A 20250-nucleotide genomic window follows, 5' to 3' on the forward strand; every position below is an offset into this window, starting at 1 on the left:
GGGTAGGTGTGTGCACGAGAGGGGCAGGGAGGGGTCTGTGTGAAAGGGTCTCTGGGTCTAATGATCGTCTGATGCAATAGTTTGCGACTGGTTTCTGCTTTGATTACGGTTTTGAACTGGTTTCTGCTTCTTTTATGCTTTGCAACGCTTGCAACTGGAAGTGTTGCCGGAACGGTTGCAACTGGAAGTGTTGCCGGAACGGTTGCGCTGGAAGACTATTTTCCCACATTTCTGTGGGTGCTTTGCTTCTCTAGGTTCCACTCCTGCTCTCTGACTCGTCTGTTATTCACGCAGCATCCTCGTTCGAGCTCTGATGGTCCAAGGGGCTGGACAACGTTCCTTCACTTTGTCCTCGTATCCCAGCTCATGGTCCTCATATCCCAGCTTCTAGACCTCATATCCCAGCTCCTGATTCTCATATCCCAGCTCCTGGTTCTCATATCCCCTCTCCTGGTCCTCATATCCCAGCTCCTGGTTCTCATATCCCAGCTTCTAGACCTCATATCCCAGCTCCTGGTTCTCATATCCCCTCTCCTGGTTCTCATATCCCAGCTCCTAGTTCTCATATCCCAGCTCCTGGACCTCATATCCCAGCTCCTGGACCTCATATCCCAGCTCCTGGACCTCATATCCCAGCTCCTGGACCTCATATCCCAGCTCCTGGACCTCATATCCCAGCTCCTGGACCTCATATCCCAGCTCCTGGACCTCATATCCCAGCTCCTGGACCTCATATCCCAGCTCCTGGACCTCATATCCCAGCTCCTGGACCTCATATCCCAGCTCCTGGACCTCATATCCCAGCTTCTGGACCTCATATCCCAGCTCCTGGACCTCATATCCCAGCTCCTGGACCTCATATCCCAGCTCCTGGACCTCATATCCCAGCTCCTGGACCTCATATCCCAGCTCCTGGCCTTCGCTTGCCTTCCAAGTGTTATATACAGTATTACTGGCTTAGCATTTTCACCTCATAATTATCACACTTTGCCTTACTGTTATAATGTTAAAATGTCAACGTTTCCACCCTGTCTATACCCACCTAGTTGTTGTTGTTGTTGTGTGTGTGTGAGTGTGTGTGTGTGTGTGTGTGTGTGTGTGTGTGTGTTTACTAGTTGTGTTTTGCGGGGGTTGAGCTTTGCTCTTTCGGCCCGCCTCTCAACTGTCAATCAACTGTTTACTAACTACTTTTTTTTTTTTCTTTTTTTTCCCCACACCACACACACACACACACCAGGAAGCAGCCCGTGACAGCTGACTAACTCCCAGGTACCTATTTACTGCTAGGTAACAGGGGCACTTAGGGTGAAAGAAACTTTGCCCATTTGTTTCTGCCTCGTGCGGGAATCTAGGCAGAAATGTGTGTGTGTGTGTGTGCGCGCGCGTGTGTGTGTGTGTGTGTGTGTGTGTGTGTGTGTGTGTGTGTGTGTGTGTTTCGCTGTCTCCATCTGCGGGACAAGATAGGTTGATTGATCAATGGAACTGAAATTGGATACGTGGGTAGCATCCCGCCTCGGGTGAAGCTATTGACGGGGGGAAACCACTATCCAGTTACAATTGAAATTATTCCCCTATATCATATAAATTACCAATGTATACACCGTCCCAATATGAAAACAAAAGTATGTATCTATGGCACTCCAAAGAAACCAACCCTAAAACCGAGTGGTAGATGGGTAGGTATTTAGAGGTGGTGCTATTTAGAGGAGCTTTCTCTAAATGCCTGGTATTGAGAGGTTGGTGGAGGCCCTTCCCCTAACCCACCCACACAAGGTGACCAGCAAGGGTTATCGGATTTAGATAAAAGTCCTACTTCATGATCGGAAATCTTTAATGGCGTGTGTCTGTTTCTCACTCTCTCACTCTCTCTCTCTCTCTCTCTCTCTCTCTCTCTCTCTCTCTCTCTCTCTCTCTCTCTCTCTCTCTCTCTCTCTCTCTCTCTCTTTCTCTCTCTCTCTCTCTCTCTCTCTCTCTCTCTCTCTCTCTCTCTCTCTCTCTCTCTCTCTCTCTCTCTCTCTCTCTCTCTCTCTCTCTCTCTCTCTCACTTTCTCTCTCTCTCTCTCTCTCTCTCTCTCTCTCTCTCTCTCTCTCTCTCTCTCTCTCTCTCTCTCTCTCTCTCTCTCTCTCTCTCTCTCTCTCTCTCTCTCTCTGGATCTCTCTCACTCTCCTTGCTTTTGCCCCGACTCACAGGTCAAACCTATTTTTCCTAAATGGGTTACTCACAGCCGGGAGTCATCACAGTGAGTTTGATCCCCTGACTCAGCTTTTGATGCCATAGCTCTGATAACATGTTCCACAATGTTACGAACAGCCTCTCAGACGTAGATTCGAACCCTCATCACGGCCCTTATTAATGTATAATTAAGAATTAGTAATTATTGTATGTGTGATTCAGAATGACTCTGAAATTTAATTTGGTGCTTAATGATACATCATTGATGAAAGAAATTACTGGTAGTTCATTTTGAAAATAATTCTGAATATATAATGTCTGTTTAGAATTAAAAAAAACACTGATCACGTGACAATTTAAACATCGTGAGAGTTGAATCTGTTTAGTTTTCTTTACTTGATTAAATATTAAAATCTCAGATATCCTGTTGGCCATATATGGTGGTTCTCTTAGTAACATTCCATTTGATTAATATATCATTTGATTGGATTAATGATGTATTGTATATCATTATTATAGCATAATATTTTAATAATATTGTCATATATCGTTGTATTTGGTTTATATTCAAATTCCGACCCCCCAGTAGATAAAATATGTCCAGCTCTAGATCTTAATAGCAACAGACTGTCATAGAGACGGAGAGACAGTCACAGAGACGGAGACAGACAGTCACAGAGACGGAGACAGACAGTCACAGAGACGGAGACAGACAGTCATAGAGACGGAGAGACAGTCACAGAGACGGAGACAGACAGTCACAGAGACGGAGACAGACAGTCACAGAGACGGAGACAGACAGTCACAGAGACGGAGACAGACAGTCACAGAGACGGAGACAGACAGTCACAGAGACGGAGACAGACAGTCACAGAGACGGAGACAGACAGTCACAGAGACGGAGACAGACAGTCACAGAGACGGAGACAGACAGTCACAGAGACGAACACAGACAGACAGACAGACAAGTTCTATACGCGTCAACAAACTGGAAGGGGAGCTAATAAAGTGTCCCCATTGCCTCAGGGGTAAAGTCTTAAGATGTTTCTAAAGTAATTCTGCTCTTATTGAGTCGTGCTCTAGTTCCTGGTCCCTGATGAGTCAACAGCCTATTACTTTGACTTGGAATACTTTAACTTTGTAATAATATATTACACCTCTTATATTAGAAAGAAAAAGAGAAGAAAATATACTTAAATCTGGTAAACTTAAAAATAAAAATCCAAAAGAAAATCACTACAGGTTAGAGTTCCAGTAATTAAAACATGCCAGGGAGAGGTTGACCGCATCTTCCTGGGTAGCCAGAAAGTGCTCGACATCATAACACAATATGTCCCATAACACATCCTATGGTCCCTGGATCGTATTCCAGGGACCATAGGATTAAGGACTTGCCCGAAACGCTACGCGTACTAGTGGCTGTACAAGAATGTAACAACTCTTGTATATATCTCAAAAAAAAAAAAAAAAAAAAAAAAAAAAAAAATATTATACAAATTCGAGGACTCTTATGCAACTAAGTGCGACGATGGACAAGGAAGTACCTCTCGGATAGGAAACAGAGGGTCGAAACGGGAGAGCAGAATTTAGCAAGGAAAGGCACTGAATAGGCGACCTTAAGGGCCGGTACTGGAGCCCAGCCTAGCTGTTCTGATATACATGAACGCCCCGACGTAAATAATCGGATATAGACGTGTTTGGGTGACGGTAAGGTAATGGAAATAATCAGAATAGAGAAAGGAGTAGCGGGGGAGAATACAGGTGGATGTAGACACGTTGTAGAGATGGTCTACAAACGCCAACTGCTCATCAGCAAAAACAACGACAAAGCTAAGTCAATATTAATAACAGAAGAATTAAAACATGTCATAAGATTAAGGTGAGAACGTCCCAAATTAGCAAAGAATAGACAACATTAGCAAGCATCAGTGGCGTACGCACGACTAACAATCATCTTAAGGCTTAAAAACAACGGAAAATTAAACTATAACAAAACAATTGAGTCTTGAGAATGGTCCAAGACGGACCGAAACGTCGTCGTCGTCCCTTCACCTTCTAGTGTGTGTGGTCTGGTCAACAAAACAATTGAGCTACAGGACAAACGAAGAAACTCTATACTCTATAGTGTTCACACAATTTGAAAACCCAACACAGGAAATATGTGATAAGTGAGATGCCCTTCACGACCTATAGCCCTTAAAGACTGGGGCTTATGAGCTAACGCTCGACCCTATAAACACCTACCTGAGAGTAAACACACACACACACACACACTTCGGCACAACCGGTGAGTTAATTGACCATTCATGGCTATAAAACTGATTTACGTCCGCCGGAACCAGCAAGCCCCAAATTCTTGATAAAAAGAAGCCATTTTGGGAGTTATTGAGCGACTTGGGTGAGGATGAGGGAGAGAGGGAAGGCCAGTGTAAGCCCGGGGGAGAAAATAGTTAGGGATGAATGCGTGTAATGCAAGAAATATTGAAGAACGTTGGAATAGACGAGAAGGAGGAAGGTGAGATATAAGAAAGCGAGGAGGAGGGAAAGGAAGAGAGATGAGGTGTAAACGAGGGAGGGAGAGATGATGATGCAGAAGCAAGAAAGCTGCCAAGAAGGCAATATGGGACCTTTTTCCCACCTTATTACCAGTAATATTTTATTTTCTAAAGAAGTTGTCACTGACAGACCGTCGTGAGGGAGAGGAAGCCATCGACAGACCTCCTGAGGGAGACGATGTCACTCACAGGACTTCTGAGGGAGACGATGTCACTCACAGGACTTCTGAGGGAGACGATGTCACTCACAGGACTTCTGAGGGAGACGATGTCACTCACAGGACTTCTGAGGGAGACGATGTCACTCACAGGACTCCTGAGGATAACGACGTCACTCACAGGACTCCTGAGGATAACGACGACACTCACAGGACTCCTGAGGATAACGACGACACTCACAGGACTCCTGAGGATAACGACGACACTCACAGTACTCCTGAAGATAACCACGTCACTCACAGTACTCCTGAAGATAACCACGTCACTCACAGTACTCCTGAAGATAACCACGTCACTCACAGTACTCCTAAAGATAACCACGTCACTCACAGTACTCCTGAAGATAACCACGTTACTCACAGTACTCCTGAAGATAACCACGTCACTCACAACACAGATATCCACGACACTAAATACAAGGAGCACGGAACGCGAGTCATGGACAATTGTACGACAGTTCTGGGATCGTATAGAACCCAAGATAACACACTTGTTATCTTGGCGGACGTAAATGTGATCTTGAACCAGTCAACCACCACAAACACGCCTGGATATGGTGCATCCAGGGCGTGTTTGTAGTGGGTGAGTGGTTGCAGTTGTGTATCCACGGTGTATGCGTACGACGCGAGGCAGGGATTGGTTGGTGTACCAACCAATCCCGCGAGACTACCGACCAGTCTCGCGGGACGGTGTTCTTCCAATCCGTCCTTCTAATAGCACGTCGCTTTTTTAACGTATGATTTACCTAAGGCCAAAAACTGTCCTTAATGGTAGCGGATGATTTTTTCTACCCATGATTCTGCCTACCCATGATTCTCTCTTCCTATGATTGTCCCTTCACATGATTCTTCTTTCCCATGATTTTCCCTTCACATGATTCTCCCTACCCATGATTCTCTCTTCACATGATTATCCCTTCCCATGATTCTTCTTTCCCATGATTTCTCCCTTCCCATGATTCTTCTTTCCCATGATTTCTCCCTTCCCATGATTCTTCTTTCCCATGATTTCTCTCTTCCCACAATTCTCCCTTCCCATGATTCCCCATCAGCATATCTCTCTTATAAAATCTTCTCCCATTTAAATATTCCCCCTTCCATCTCTTCCATCCTTCCTCTCCCCAATTGTGTAAATTGTTTGCTCATTCACACACAAAAATTCTTCTCACAATTGCTATAAAAAAAAGTATTTTCTTCCCTCTACAGAATTCCTTCTTTCAATTTAGAGAAAAATAATATCAACAAATTGGTTGCTATCGCGGCGATGCCGGCGTCTTGAAGAGGCAGGTGTTGTGTTGTGTCTTGAAGAGGCAGGTGTTGTGTTGTGTCTTGAAGAGGCAGGTGTTGTGTTGCGTCTTGAAGAGGCAGGTGTTGTGTTGTGTCTTGAAGAGGCAGGTGTTGTGTTGTGTAATTGCTCGTGTTGCATATTTGATTGCAAGTGCCGCTGACGATATTGCAAGGTTTTCTTGTATAAATTCCTTTACGAGTGACGCACTTAACATGCTGAAAGTGACGCACTTAACAGGCTGAATGCACTGAAAGTGACGTACTTAACACGCTGAACGCACAGAAATTATACAACGTCCTATTTTCAAACACTTTCAGACCCCCCGTCCCACTTTCAGACCCCCCGTCCCACTTTCAGACCCCACCGTCCTACTTTCAGACCCTGTCCATCCCACTTTCAGACCCTGTCCATCCCACTTTCAGACCCCACCGCCCCACTTTCAGACCCACCGTCCCACTTTCAGACCCCACCGTCCCACTTTCAGACCCCACCGTCCTACTTTCAGACCCTGTCCATCCCACTTTCAGACCCTGTCCATCCCACTTTCAAACCCTGTCCATCCCACTTTCAGACCCTGTCCATCCCGCGGATAAAGGTCCTAACACACAGCTCAGCAATACCTGAAACGAGTAAACAAATCCCCGATATATTGTATACGATTTTTGTGAGAAGGGAGAGGGAGAGGAAGGAGGGGGAGAGAGAGAAAGGAGAGGGAGGTGGGAGGGGAAGAGGAGGAGGAGGAGGAGGAGGTAGGGAGAGGAGAAACAGGAGGAAAAGGGAAGAGTTGCAGGAGAAAGAGAAGAGAAACAGGATGCCAGACACGTCGCAACGAGAATCTTTTTTTTTTATTCATAGAGCTGATGTGTTTCAATTCTGTGAGAGATTGCACATCAGGAGCAAAAATCCGCGTTTTGTTGGTATTCCGCGGCGAGCGTGGCCTTGCTCCCTCACGCCCCGGCACGGCTGCACCTCTCATCCCATTGTTGTATCTCTACACACTGCCCGGCTAAGGAAATGTGCATATGTGTGTGTATCATATGTGTATATATGTGTGCGTTGGCATGTGTGTGTACATATATATATATATATATATATATATATATATATATATATATATATATATATATATATATATCTGTGTCTATAAATGAAAATCTGCTGGAGGATGGAGGTCAGATTAGTTTTAATGGTTATTACTTTCGGGTATGTGCCCAACATGGGAGGGTCGGGATATGAATCATAAGGGGAGGGGGGGGGGGGGGTTGCCGCAGTGCCACGTGGTATACTCGTAGTCTACTACGGTCGTATACCACCGTAGTGTCAGAGTAGTTAACACGTGGAATGCACTAGGAAGTGATGTGGTGGAGGCTGACTCCATACACAGTTTCAAATGTAGATATGATAGAGCCCAATAGGCTCAGGAACATGTACACCTTTTGATTGACAGTTGAGAGGTGAGACCAAAGAGCTAAAGCTCAACCCCCGCAAGCACAACTAGGTGAGTATACACACACACACACACACACACACACACACACACACACACACACACACACACACACACACATGGCTTCCCCCCCCCCCAACAAGCATCATACAGAGGGAGACACCAGCCAATGTGTGGCTGGGGGGGGGGGGGTTGGGGGGGTGAGGGAGGGGAGGGAGGGGGGTGGGGTTGAGGGTTGGAGAACCTTCATGGGCTCGTATGATGTTGGTCCATTAGCGTGAGCACCACGGCAGCCAGTGTTCCCCACTTCGCTAACATTAGCAAGGTTCCTCCCTACCCTTGTCAACACACATGAACTCCGGCCCCGCAGGATATCAACACGGGCCTAACCTCATCTCAAGCGGGTGTGTAACCATGGCACAGTCGTTCTTGAGTTAGTATGAGGCTCCGTGGCACTGCCCGAGGCTCGTCAGAGCCAAAAAAAAGTCAGAGCCTGTATCAAGCCTTGTTGGCTGGGCTTGTGTCTGGTTTGAGCAGTCTTCCGCTAACATTATTAAACATTCTTGTTTATGTGCTATGTTTAGCACGTTCGGGTCTACCATGATGAATGTTGCCTGCTCAAATGTTTAATAATTTCCCGAACCTAACCAAAATTAGGCCAAATAATACACCAAATTTTAATATACACAAAAGCTTTAATTTATACATGGCAAATTACCGATTTTTAATACACAGCAAGATTACATTTATGCATACACCATTGTAGTGAACCGCTGTATGGAGAGACGTAGCCTGACGCCCCCTCGTGGAGGACAGGCTTCCAACCCGCAGTCATGCTTGGCTCGTTAAAGTTGCGGCCGTCACCCCCCACCTCCAAAACGCATTTAGCTATTTTTACATATTGTGTTTTAATTTCAGTGTATTGTGTATTCGAACAGAGGTCGTCAGCTAAGTACTGTTTGAGAAATGTTCGAATGTCATCAGTATGAACGAGAATGCGTGTATAATTAAATGCATGAATGTATAATTGTATGTATACTCCTTATATAACATTGTAAGAAAAACTACAATCACCTGTGACTGAGTGCTCGGTATACACTTTACTAACCAAGCATGAGGTAAACCTTCTGAATATAGTCCAGGACTAAAGTAAACTCATTTGGTATACCTCTTGAAATTTACATATATATAATTTTGTCGCTTTTCCTGTTGTATCTATGATTGCTGTGCCGCGTTTTCTCTTTAGTCTGGGATTCAGTTTTCTACCAAACTTATGGGGTCGTTTTCTCCTAGTCTCGTTTTCTCTTGGGATTTATGGATATTTTCTCTTTGGGATTTATAGTCGTTTTATCCAGAGATTTAAGGCCGTTTTCTCTCTGGATTTATGATCGTTTTCTTATAGGTTTTAGGGTCATTCTTATCGAGTTGAATGCCGTTTTCTGTTAAGCATTGTTATATTTTAATTACGTATTTCTGTAGACAGGCTTAGTGGTGATAGAGATAGAGATAGATCTATCTCATTGTCTCTCACACCCTCTCACTATCTCTCACTGTCTCTTTCACATCCTCTCACTGTCTCTCTCACCCTCTCACTGTCTCTCTCACTGTCTCTCACACCCTCTTACTGTCTCTCACACCCTCTCACTGTCTCTCACACCCCTCTCACTGTCTCTCACACCCCTCTCACTGTCTCTCCGTTTGGTCTTCAGTTGACCATATATATATATATATATATATATATATATATATATATATATATATATATATATATATATATATATATATATATATAGATAGATAGATAGATAGATAGATAGATAGATACATATAAGGGTAACACGAATGGTTGAATTAGTGGGGGGACCCTAAGCCTCGGAGAAGAGAATAAAAGGCAGTGGAGGGAGCAGCTTTGTGTGCTCCAGTATATTGCCTTCTCCTGCCACGAGACGTCGTCCTATTAATCAGGTGGGAGTGATAGTTCCTCCCGTGTTAAACAATTAGCTTTTAATCTTCAGGAATCATTTATCTGGCGAACGAGCCCCTCCTTGCCAGACGTGATTGGATGGTTACGTCGGCTATTAATTACCGAATGACTCTTGAAGATGCCATTGATTCTGATGCTTTGCGACCAGTCAGAGTCAGAGGAGGTTTGGAGGGTCCTGATTGGCCTTGTTGGGGGGGTAAAGATGGTCCTTATTAAACCCATGAATTAGGCTCGGAGTCGTTCGCTAGCACCTCGACCCGAACGACCTGTAAGGGGAGGTTGTTAAGTTCGCTCCGCTCGTTCGTCAAAATTGTGAATTAATTTGATCAGGAGAGTAAATTTTTTTTTAGGGTGGTGAGGGTGTGGGAGGGGGGAGGGGGGAGTCTGGTGGCAGATGAGGGGGGATGGGGGGGGATGGGGAGGGGTGGTGGGAGGGGTTGATGGGGGTTATATTGCGGGTGTTTAATGTTGATTGACGTAAATTGTTGTTGGCTTGTTTAATAGCCTTTAAAGGCGTTTGAACTTGAGGAAATTGTTAGACCTGACTTTTTCACGATTGGAAAATTGGTTTTGATGACTTTTTGTTTTAAAAGATTTTTAGAAGTTGATTGTTAACTTGTAAGTTAACACCTGCCTTATGTGACGTCAACACCTGCCCTGTGTGTGACGTCAACACCTGCCCTGTGTGTGACGTCAACACCTGCCCTGCGAGACATCAACACCTGCCCTCCGTGACGTCAACACCTGCCCTCCGTGACGTCAACACCTGCCCTGTGTGACGTCAACACCTGCCCTCCGTGACGTCAACACCTGCCCTGCGAGACATCAACACCTGCCCTGCGAGACGTCAACACCTGCCCTCCGTGACGTCAACACCTGCCCTGCGAGACATCAACACCTGCCCTGCGAGACGTCAACACCTGCCCTCCGTGACGTCAACACCTGCCCTGCGAGACATCAACACCTGCCCTGCGAGACATCAACACCTGCCCTCCGTGACGTCAACACCTGCCCTCCGTGACGTCAACACCTGCCCTGCGAGACATCAACATCTGTCAATTCGTATACAAATATACGCCAAAATCTACTTCACGTCGTGGTCTGGTGTGAAGACCTGAATGTAAACACGACGTTTGTTTAATGTTTTACAAGAACCAAGTTGATACCAAACTTTGAAACTTTCAACTTGTAAGAGCCGCAACGCACAAGTTGGGTTTTCAAAGTTGCAAAGTTTTACCTGGGGAAAGTCTTTCATTTTCTGCAGCGGACGTTGTTGTAATACTGTGGATGGATGCAACCAGTCTATTCTCGCTTCAAGAGTCTTGTTAACTTCAAGAGTCTTGTTAAGGTGCAACCTCTGTTCCTCCGCGAGTTCTAGCTCCTGAGTCCCGCCTTTTCTTTGTTGTTTAAATATATATGTGTGTATATATATATATATATATATATATATATATATATATATATATATATATATATATATGTGTGTGTGTGTGTGTGTGTGTGTGTGTGTGTGTGTGTGTGTGTGTGTGTGTGTGTGTGTGTGTGTGTGTGTGTGTGTGTATTACATTGTGTCGTGTTGAGCTTGAAGCTGTTGCCCCTTGTGTGTTACAGTGGACTTGTTAAAGTAGCCTGTGTGTTCCCTTCACTACATAATGAGTTTCTACCCAATACCGTACACCACCTGGGTGACACCCACCACCTGGGTGACACCCACCACCTGGGTGACACCCACCACCTGGGTGACACACACCACCTGGGTGACACCCACCACCTGGGTGACACCCACCACCTGGGTGACACCCACCACCTGGGTGACACCCACCACCTGGGTGACACCCACCACCTGGGTGACACACACACACACCACCTGGCTGACGACACAATCCACCACTTCCTGTAATCCTCTTCCTCGAGCAAATTAATCGCCGCGCTGGCCAGTAATCCCCACTAATCCCCTGGTCAGTTGCGCTAATCCCCCTCCTGCAGCCCCCTCCCGGACACACACCCATCACGGCCGGATTAATGAACAAGGATTTGATAGAGGTGTAATCCAATCTGATGTATGCAGGTCAATAGAGGTAATCCTCGATAATGAACAGGTATGAACAGGTATATTACCTTCTTAAAACACTCTCTTCACCCGAAAGTGTAATTTTTGGGTCTATTTTTTTTCTATAGTTAAAATGTTTGCTGAGGATTTGTTTGTGATTAAGGGTCATTTTCTGGTCATGCGAGAGGGTGGTTGAGTAATTATGTTGATGGTGATGCATGTTTCATGGCCCAGACTGTGAACATTGTTGAGAGTGATGTGTTGAACATTGTGGAGAGTGGTGTGTTGAACATTGCTGAGAGTGGTGTGTTGAACATTGTGGAGAGTGGTGTGTTGAACATTGCTGAGAGTGGTGTGTTGAACATTGTTGAGAGTGGTGTGTTGAACATTACTGAGAGTGGTGTGTTGAACATTGTAGAGGGTGGTGTGTTGAACATTATCGTGGTTGGAATGTGAACAAGGTGATGAGAATGAACACATGCACGGTGGCGTTGTTCAGCACGGTGAGAAAAGCTGTTCATTTATGTAAAGGGTTGGGAAGTGAACATTCCAGGGATGGGGGAGTGAACAGGTTAAGTGAGAGGAGTGAACATATTCAAAGACACATAGTGAACATGTTCAGGGTGAGGGGAGTGAACATATTCAAAGACACATAGTGAACATGTTCAGGGTGAGGGGAGTGAACATATTCAAAGACACATAGTGAACATGTTCAGGGTGAGGGGAGTGAACATATTCAAAGACACATAGTGAACATGTTCAGGGTGAGGGGAGTGAACATATTCAAAGACACAGAGTGAACATGTTCAGGGTGAGGGGAGTGAACATATTAAAAAAAGCAACACAATTTAGGGTGAGGAAGTTAACATGTTCAGGTTGGGGAGTGAAAATGTTCAGGGTGGGGAGTGAAAATGTTCAGGTTGGGGGAGTGAACATGTTCAAGGTGGAGGAATAGTACACCCACAAGAGTATACTCTCTACGGCTCGACGTCTAAACACACAAGTTTACAAGTTGAGTTTACATTGACTCTGGAACATCTTCAAGACAAAGTATTCCTTAATGATTAAACTGTTACGGAAGCCTTAACAACCTGACCCTCCATCACTCTCCATCAGAGTAATCCCCCTACCTCCCTCCCTCCCTCCCTCCCTCAACCATGCATTTGTTCAATTCCCACCTTGCCTCTCTTCTCTCTCTACGCTACACTTTTACCATTTTCTTAACCAATTATTCTTTCCTCCCTCTCTTCCATCTTCTCCCTTTTGGGTCCACTCTCTTTCCCTTCTTTAATTCGGGTAAAACCCTTTTTTCCTCCCTTAGTTTGGGCTCCACCCATTCCTTCTTCCTTCCCTTTGTTCAACCACCACCCTTTCCCTTCTTCCCTCCCTTGGTTATTGCCCAACCCCTTCCCTTTTCCCCTTAGTTCGGCCTCCGCCTCTCCCTTCCACCTGGACCATAATGGCGTCCAGGGGGCGTGGGAAAGAATGTTCCCCTCACAATAACATGACCGACGACATCTGGCAATGCGTTCATCACCCGATTCCTCCGCCAGAGTTTCGCCTCTTGTTCCATGTAAACACCAGGACTCCTCAAGCTGGGCGGAACACACGCTATTTGTTCATGTTCAGGGCCCCTTCGTCATGTACATTTTATGTGTATTTCACGGCGCTTGTACCAGTTTTGTTGCTTGTAAAGCTTCTGTCAGAAAAGGAAATTCAGATAGATTTTTCCCTGTATCTATGTGGAGAGTTTGGGAGTCCCAAATGCCAAATTTTCCCAGTAATTTTAACTAACATGACGGTAGAGAATGGTAGTTGTCAACAGTTATTTTAGGTAGTTATCATTTCAATTGTTTCTGAATTTGCTGACTGAGTTGGTAACCGGTTAATGTCTATTGTAAGACGTTAAGCGGTTGCCGAATCGCTCTCGACTTAACCAAATCGAATGTCCCTAGACATATCCGTATGTCCTGGACATGATTAGACACTTGCAATCTAGTTTGCTTCCTTGAGCACCTCTGTACAAACTCTCTCACTCACACTCACTCACACACACACACACACACACACACACACACACACACACACACACACACACACACACACACACACACACACACACACACACACTCTCTCTCTCTCTCTCTCTCTCTCTCTCTCTCTCTCTCTCTCTCTCTCTCTCTCTCTCTCTCTCTCTCTCTCTCTCTCTCTCTCTCTCTCTCTCTCTCTCTCCCTCCCTCCCTCTCTCACCCAACCACCACAAAAGCCCACACTGGTCCCCAGGACAATGTCCGTCAACGAACCAAGGAAAGACGTGAAATAACAGTGTGTATCAACGACAAAAGCGACAAAGCCGCAGCAGATTAAATCTTCTTTACAGAGACAAGCAGAAGGCCCAAAGTGCGTATACATATACATAGCAAAATCAAACATAGCCTCAGGGAACAAAGGGCTGGGAGTCCCGGAGGCCTGGGGGCTTCGCTTAAAGCAGACTGTGATATATTTTCTTCCCTGGTCGAGGAATAACAGGGCGCCTTGATGGGGCTGGAGCCGCTTACACGAGGACCTCTGGACATCAAAGTTCCAGCGCCCCGGTCCACGGAACTCAATTTTCTTGGGTCTGAAGGAAGTGAGGAAAGGAGTTGGAGGATTGAGGGCACTGGACCACGAGGTTGAGAGCTGAGGGGACTGGACCACCAAGGAATTGGTGGTCTGAGGGGAAGATACCAAGACCTATGGACCCAGGTTTCACTCTGCCCGGCGTCGCTATATCCGAAGATATCTTCGGATATCTTGTATTTTAGGCCGACGTACCAGACTTTGTCAAAAACTGCTAGGAGCCGGTCGGCCGAGCGGACAGCACGCTGGACTTGTGATCCTGTGGTCCTGGGTTCGATCCCAGGCGCCAGCGATAAACAATGGGCAGAGTTTCTTTCACCCTATGCCCTGTTACCTAGCAGTAAAATAGGTACCTGGGTGTTAGTCAGCTGTCACGGGCTGCTTCCTGGGGGTGGAGGCCTGGTCGAGGACCGGGCCGCGGGAATACTAAAAAAAAGCCCCGAAATCATCTCAAGATAACCTCAAGATAACTGTCGATATATCCTTGAGCGCTGTAGATTGTTATAGAGAGAGAGATAACGTCTTTTTTATGGAACTTTCAAAAGTGATTACACACACACACAAAATCCTGACTCCTCCTCTTCCTTCTCTGTTTATCTCCTCACTTTCTCTACCCTCATTTTACCTCCCCATCACTTTCCCTTGTCTCTCACTTCCACTCTTCTCCCCATAACCTCATTCCCCTCCCTCCCCTTCCCCCACGCCGGATTTATAAACAACTTTCACCAATAAACTTTTTTAATAAAGTATTCACTTAGTAATTTTTTCCCCCGTACTTCTTTTATTTTTATTATTTTTTTTTTTTTTTGGTGCGTGATTCACTCGTATTTTCCTGTTACGCTGGAAACGCTTCCTGTTATCAGAGTCCTGTTACTAGGCTCCTGTTACCAGGCTCCTGTTACCAGGCTCCTGTTACCAGGCTCCTGTTACCAGAGTCCTGTTACCAGGTCGTCTTACGAACGTGCCCTCGTCTGCTCGCTCGTGGTTTGTACCTTGTTTCTGGCAGGATCTAAATCCTTCCTGTGTGTAAGGCGTTTCCTCACACACACACACACACACACACACACACACACACACACACACACACACACACACACACACACACACACACACACACACACCGCGCGTGTAAACAACATCGCTTTCAAGCCAAAAACTTGTGATACGTTCAGACCTTAAAGAACGTCGAATGATTTCAGTTCTTCAGGTCCGAAATTGGGACTAAAAACGTATGGAATTGAGGCCTAAACGGCTTGGAATTGGTGCTAAACCATCTTGTTATCTGCCCCTGCGCCTTCTTACAGACGTTGATATCACACTGGAAGAGGTTCCTCGCTGTCTCCTCCTTCATCACTACCGTCAAGAAACCTCAGCTTCATCCTCCTATGTATATCTGTTTAGCAACATTATGTATTATTTAATCTTCTCGTTTATTATGCAGCCCATACCCATCCTGTGGGCGGTGGTGGGCCCCATACAAAACCTGTGGGCGGTGGTGGACCCCATACCCATCCTGTGGGCGGTGGTGGACTCCATACCCATCCTGTGGGCGGTGGTGGGCCCCATACAAAACCTGTGGGCGGTGGTGGACCCCATACCCATCCTGTGGGCGGTGGTGGACCCCATACCCATCCTGTGGGCGGTGGTGGACCCCATACCCATCCTGTGGGCGGTGGTGGACCCCATACCCATCCTGTGGGCGGTGGTGGACCCCATACCCATCCTATGGGCGGTGGTGGACTCCATACCCATCCTGTGGGCGGTGGTTGACCCCATACCCATCCTGTGGGCGGTGGTGGACCCCATACCCATCCTGTGGGCGGTGGTGGACCCCATACCCATCCTGTGGGCGGTGGTGGACCTCATACCCATCCTGTGGGCGGTGGTGGACCCCATACCCATCCAGTGGTTGGTGATGGACCTCATACCCATCTTGTGGGCGGTGGTGGACCCCATACCCATCCTGTGGGCGGTGGTGAGTAAGGTTACAGAGGCACATAATGGTTTCAGGAACTGAACCCGACAATTCGATCAACTAAGTGACAACCTTGTGAAGCAAGTTACACAATTTTTTGTAATGTACCCACACTTGTATTTCCGGTTCAAATTCGCATTGTGTAAGGCCTTCCATCCCGCCAAGCTTTCCTCCCTCAAGCGTGCCACGTCAAGCAACCTTACCCTTCAAAACGTTAATTAAGCATTTTAAGTGCTGCCGAACCTTACCCCTTCAAGCCTTCCCCTATCCAACGTATCACTCAAACAAGCCTTTACCCCATCAAGCAGACCCCCCCCCTCAAAGCTAGCCTTCCCCCCCTCAAAGCTGTCGCCACACCAAGCCTTATCCGTCAAGATCCCTACCCCACCAAGACAGACGCCATTGCCCAAGCTGTCAAGCAATCATACAGTCACTCTGGCTTGACCGCCGTCAACCCCCCCCCCCTCCCCCACAACCCCTCACCCCCGCAACCTCAAAGGGTTGTATATGTATATATATATATATATAATTTATTTTCATATACATTACCATTGTTCACTTCCCACTTTCTATGGTAAGCTGTATATATTTGAATATGTATATTAATATACGTGTTTAATCACATTGAATATATCGGATATGTTAGCATATAGGAATGTTGAAAGAGAATATCAGAGTATATCCAATAGTTGGGTAGTAACGGGCAATTTGTATACTGCGCCATACACGAACCACCAATGGTAGTTAGTGTATTTCCTGTCCTGGTTACTGTATTCCTGCGGGAGGGGTTGTTGTATGTTGGTGTATGAAGGGCTGATGTTGTGCTAGGCTAGTGCACACGGACACAGCTGGGGACACAGGGACACAGCTGGGTACACAGGGACACAGCTGGGGACACATGGACACAGCTGGGGACACAGGGACACAGGGACACAGCTGGGTACACAGGGACACAGCTGGGGACACATGGACACAGCTGGGTACACAGGGACACAGCTGGGGACATACGGACACAGCTGGGGACACAGGGACACAGCTGGGGACACAGGGACACAGCTGGGGGACACAGGGATACAGCTGGGGACTCACGGACACAGCTAGGGACACAGGGACACAGCTGGGGACACAGGGACACAGCTGGGGACACAGGGACACTGGGACACAGCTGGGTACACAGGGACACAGCTGGGGACACATGGACACAGCTGGGGGACACAGGGATACAGCTGGGGACTCACGGACACAGCTAGGGACACAGGGACACAGCTGGGGACACAGGGACACAGCTGGGGACACAGGAACACAACTATGGACACAGGGACACAGCTGGGGACACAGGGACACAGGAACACAACTATGGACACAGGGACACAGCTGGGGACACAGGAACACAGCTGGGGACACAGGGACACAACTAGGGACACAGGGACACAACTAGGGACACAGGGACACAACTATGGACACAGGGACACAGCAGGGTGACCTTACTCTTATATATGTAGTGGAAAATGTACTCGGTGAGGTGTGAAGAGTAACCTGGTGTGTGTGGCGAGTGGTGGATGATACGTTCCCTTCTCCCCCTCCCCTCCTCCTACTGTGGTGTTGTGTGGTGTTGTGTTGTGGTGTTGTGTTGTATGGTGTTGTGTGGTGTTGTGTGGTGTTGTGGTGTGGTGTTGTGTTGTGTTGCATGGTGTTGTGTTGTGGTGTGGTGTTGTGTTGTGGTGTTGTGTTGTGGTGTTGTGTTGTGTTGTGTTGTGGTGTTGTGTTGTGGTGTTGTGTTGTGGTGTTGTGTTGTGTTGTGGTGTGGTGTTGTGTTGTGGTGTTGTGTTGCATGGTGTTGTGTTGTGGTGTGGTGTTGTGTTGTGGTGTTGTGGTGTGGTGTTGTGTTGTGTTGCATGGTGTTGTGTTGTGGTGTTGTGTTGTGGTGTTGTGTTGTGTTGTGGTGTTGTGTTGTGTTGTGTTGTGTTGTGGTGTTGTGTTGTGTTGTGGTGTTGTGTTGTGGTGTTGTGTTGTGGTGTTGTGTTGTGTTGTTGTGTTGTGGTGTTGTGTTGTGGTGTTGTGTTGTGGTGTTGTGTTGTGTTGTTGTGTTGTGTTGTGTTGTTGTGTTGTGGTGTTGTGTTGTGGTGTTGTGTTGTGGTGTTGTGTTGTGTTGTGTTGTGGTGTGGTGTTGTGTTGTGGTGTTGTGGTGTGGTGTTGTGTTGTGTTGCATGGTGTTGTGTTGTGTTGTTGTGTTGTGTTGTGGTGTTGTGTTGTGTTGTGGTGTTGTGTTGTGTTGTGGTGTTGTGGTGTGTTGTGGTGTTGTGTTGTGTTGTGGTGTTGTGTTGTGGTGTTGTGTTGTGTTGTGGTGTTGTGGTGTTGTGTTGTGTTGTGTTGTTGTCTTGTGGTGTTGTCTTGTGGTGTTGTGTTGTGTTGTGTTGTGGTGTTGTGTTGTGGTGTTGTGTTGTGTTGTGGTGTTGTGGTGTTGTGTTGTTGTCTTGTGGTGTTGTCTTGTGGTGTTGTCTTGTGGTGTTGTGTTGTGGTGTGGTGTTGTGTTGTGGTGTTGTGGTGTGTTGTTGTGTTGTGTTGTTGTGTTGTGTTGTGGTGTTGTGTTGTGGTGTTGTGTTGTGGTGTTGTGTTGGGTTGTGGTGTTGTGTTGTTGTCTTGTGGTGTTGTCTTGTGGTGTTGTCTTGTGGTGTTGTGTTGTGGTGTTGTGTTGTGGTGTTGTGTTGTGGTGTTGTGTTGTGTTGTGGTGTTGTGTTGTGTTGTGGTGTTGTGTTGTGTTGTGGTGTTGTGTTGTGTTGTGGTGTTGTGTTGTGTTGTGGTGTTGTGTTGTGTTGTGGTGTTGTGTTGTGTTGTGTTGTGTTGTGTTGTGTTGTGTTGTGGTGTTGTGTTGTGGTGTTGTGTTGTGGTGTTGTGTTGTGTTGTGGTGTTGTGTTGTGTTGTGGTGTTGTGTTGTTGTCTTGTGGTGTTGTCTTGTGGTGTTGTCTTGTGGTGTTGTGTTGTGGTGTTGTGTTGTGTTGTGGTGTTGTGTTGTGGTGTTGTGTTGTGTTGTGTTGTGGTGTTGTGTTGTGTTGTGGTGTTGTGTTGTGTTGTGGTGTTGTGTTGTGTTGTGGTGTTGTGTTGTGTTGTGTTGTGGTGTTGTGTTGTGGTGTTGTGTTGTGTTGTGGTGTTGTGTTGTGGTGTTGTGTTGTGTTGTGGTGTTGTGTTGTGGTGTTGTGTTGTGTTGTGGTGTTGTGTTGTGTTGTGGTGTTGTGTTGTGTTGTGGTGTTGTGTTGTGTTGTGGTGTTGTGTTGTGTTGTGGTGTTGTGTTGTGTTGTGTTGTGGTGTTGTGTTGTGGTGTTGTGTTGTGTTGTGGTGTTGTGTTGTGGTGTTGTGTTGTGTTGTGGTGTTGTGTTGTGGTGTGGTGTTGTCTTGTGGTGTTGTGTTGTGGTGTTGTGTTGTGTTGTTGTGTTGTGTTGTGGTGTTGTGTTGTGTTGTGGTGTTGTGTTGTGTTGTGGTGTTGTGTTGTGGTGTTGTGTTGTGTTGTGGTGTTGTGTTGTGTTGTTGTGTTGTGTTGTGGTGTTGTGTTGTGGTGTTGTGTTGTGTTGTGTTGTTGTGTTGTGTTGTGTTGTGTTGTGGTGTTGTGTTGTGTTGTGTTGTGGTGTTGTGTTGTGGTGTTGTGTTGTGTTGTTGTCTTGTGGTGTTGTGTTGTGTTGTGTTGTGTTGTGTTGTGTTGTGTTGTGGTGTTGTGGTGTTGTGTTGTGTTGTGGTGTTGTGTTGTGTTGTTGTGTTGTGTTGTGGTGTTGTGTTGTTGTCTTGTGGTGTTGTCTTGTGGTGTTGTGGTGTTGTGTTGTGTTGTGTTGTGTTGTGGTGTTGTGTTGTGGTGTTGTGTTGTGTTGTGTTGTGGTGTTGTGTTGTGGTGTTGTGTTGTGGTGTTGTGTTGTGTTGTGGTGTTGTGTTGTGTTGTTGTGTTGTGGTGTTGT

The sequence above is a fragment of the Procambarus clarkii genome, chromosome 20 (genome assembly GCF_040958095.1).
Source record: "Procambarus clarkii isolate CNS0578487 chromosome 20, FALCON_Pclarkii_2.0, whole genome shotgun sequence".
Classification (NCBI taxonomy): Eukaryota; Metazoa; Arthropoda; class Malacostraca; order Decapoda; family Cambaridae; genus Procambarus; species Procambarus clarkii.